The sequence below is a fragment of the Suricata suricatta genome, chromosome 7, assembly GCF_006229205.1.
Source record: "Suricata suricatta isolate VVHF042 chromosome 7, meerkat_22Aug2017_6uvM2_HiC, whole genome shotgun sequence".
Taxonomy (NCBI): domain Eukaryota; kingdom Metazoa; phylum Chordata; class Mammalia; order Carnivora; family Herpestidae; genus Suricata; species Suricata suricatta.
The window spans coordinates 79,850,825-79,853,576 of NC_043706.1; the positions used below are offsets into that span (position 1 = coordinate 79,850,825).

Sequence of the window (2,752 nt, forward strand, 5' to 3'; positions counted from 1 at the left end):
CTGGCTCCCTCCCCTGGAGGCACAGAGGGCGGGGGCCTTGGCGAATGGCTTTCTTGCTGGCCACTAGCGGAGTGAGTAGACCCAGAAGGTCTGGGAAAGGGGCCGGCCCCCACCCCTGAGTCCCCGGGGTCCCGGCTGCGTTGGGGCCCGGCCGTGGGCGCGAATGTCACTCTCTCCCTGCCTCCTTTCCGCTGCCCTCTGGGGGTTTGGATTCAGAATTTGTTCCTAGTGTCCAAGACTTTGATAAGAAACTTACAGAGACAGATGCTTACCTGCTTACCTACAAATCTTGATAGAACAATTAAAGCTTTTTGATGACAAACTTCAAAACTGCAAAGATGATGAACAGAGAAAGAAAATTGAAACTCTCAAAGAAACAACAAATAGCATGGTAGAATCAATTAAACACTGCATTGTGCTGCTGCAGATTGCTAAAGACCAGTGTAATGCAGAGAAGCACGCAGATGGAATTATAAGTACTATTAATCCTGTAGATGCAATATATCAACCTAGTCCCTTGGAACCTCTGATCAACACAATGCCTACTCAGACTGTCTTACCTCCAGAACCTGCTCAGTTGTGTAAGTCAGAGCAGCGTCCATCTTCCCTACCAGTTGGACCTGTATTAGTTACCTTGGGACATCATCAGACTCCAACACCAAATAGTACAGGCAGTGGCCACTCACCACCTAGTAGCAGTTTGACTTCTCCAAGCCATGTCAACTTGTCTCCAAATACTGTCCCCAAGTTCTCTTATTCTAGCAGCGAAGATGAATTCTATGATGCTGACGAATTTCATCAAAGTGGCTCATCCCCAAAGCGCTTAATAGATTCCTCTGCATCTGCCTCAGTCTTGACCCACAGCAGCTCAGGAAATAGTCTCAAGCGCCCCGATACTACAGAGTCACTTAATTCTTCCATGTCCAATGGAACAAGTGATGCTGACCTCTTTGATTCGCATGATGATAGAGATGATGAAGGGGAAGCAGGGTCCATGGAAGAGCACAAGAGCGTTATCATGCATCTCTTGTCACAGGTTAGGCTTGAAATGGACCTTACTAAGGTAGTTCTTCCAACATTTATTCTTGAAAGAAGATCTCTATTAGAAATGTATGCAGACTTTTTTGCACATCCGGACCTGTTTGTGAGCATTAGTGACCAGAAGGATGCCAGAGATCGAATGGTTCAGGTTGTAAAATGGTACCTCTCAGCCTTTCATGCAGGAAGGAAAGGATCAGTTGCCAAAAAGCCATACAACCCCATTTTGGGCGAAATTTTTCAATGTCACTGGACATTACCAAATGATACTGAAGAGAACGCAGAGCTAGTTTCAGAAGGACCAGTTCCCTGGGTTTCCAAAAACTGTGTGACATTCGTGGCTGAGCAGGTTTCCCATCATCCACCCATTTCAGCTTTTTATGCTGAGTGTTTTAACAAGAAGATACAATTCAATGCTCATATCTGGACCAAATAAAAATTCCTTGGGATGTCGATTGGGGTGCACAACATAGGGCAGGGCTGTGTCTCGTGTCTAGATTATGACGAACATTACATCCTCACATTCCCTAATGGCTATGGAAGGTCTATCCTCACGGTGCCCTGGGTGGAACTAGGCGGAGAATGCAGTATCAATTGTTCCCAAACTGGCTATAGTGCAAATATCGTCTTCCATACTAAACCTTTCTATGGGGGCAAGAAGCACAGAATTACTGCTGAAATTTTTTCTCCAAATGACAAGAAATCTTTTTGCTCAGTTGAAGGGGAATGGAATGGTGTAATGTATGCAAAATATGCAACAGGGGAAAATGCAGTTTTTATAGATACCAAGAAGTTGCCTATAATTAAGAAGAACGTGAGGAAGTTAGAAGATCAGAATGAGTATGAATCCCGCTGCCTTTGGAAGGATGTCACTTTCAACTTAAAAATCAGAGACATCGATGCAGCAACTGAAGCCAAGCATAGACTTGAAGAAAGACAAAGAGCAGAAGCCTGGGAAAGGAAGGGAAAGGAAATTCAATGGGAGACCAGGTTATTTCATGAAGATGGAGAATGCTGGGTGTATGATGAACCGTTACTGAACCGTCTTGGTGCTGCAAAGCATTAGCTTGGGAAGTGCAATGCTTACATCTGCTGGCCAGGGCAATAGGCATAATGAAGCAACAGTCTTCCTTTGGGAGAACCTGTTCACTGCCTTCTTATTGCAGTGGTTCCTATCTCAGGGATACTGGACTTTCTGATGCAGATGAACAATTAAAGCAAGAAAAGCTTCCCTTTTTCCTTTTTCTGTGGCAGTTATAATTTGACTTCAGTCCTGAGAAAAACTCCAGGTTTTGAAAACAAGATATCTGCTTTTTTTCCCCCCAAACCCCATGCTTTTAAAAGCATTTATAAATCCCAGTCTTCAACCTTGCATACCAGTATGGCTGTTAAGATCCAGACTTGTCTCTTAGTTCATATGATTCTGGGTTATATATATATACATATACATATATATATGTGTACCTATACACACACACATATATATACATATACATATACACACACACACATATATATATATACCCGATGCCAGATTTTTCATAAACACTCCATCTACTGTAAATATCGGTTCCTCTGAGTTATTTTAGAAAATTAGTGCAACGTATTAAAATCAAGTATTAGGAAATTTCATGGCCTCACCTCTAACAACTTCTGTTTTGGAATTAGACTATTAAATTGTATCTAATGATGAACTATATGTAATTATACTCCA

General features: G+C 42.6%; 1 pseudogene; it reads left to right on the forward strand.

Annotated features, from left to right (window-relative positions):
• Window positions 1–265: 265 nt before the first annotated feature.
• On the forward strand, window positions 266–2,114 carry LOC115296065 (annotated as a pseudogene).
• The last annotated feature ends 638 nt before the right edge of the window (window positions 2,115–2,752 follow it).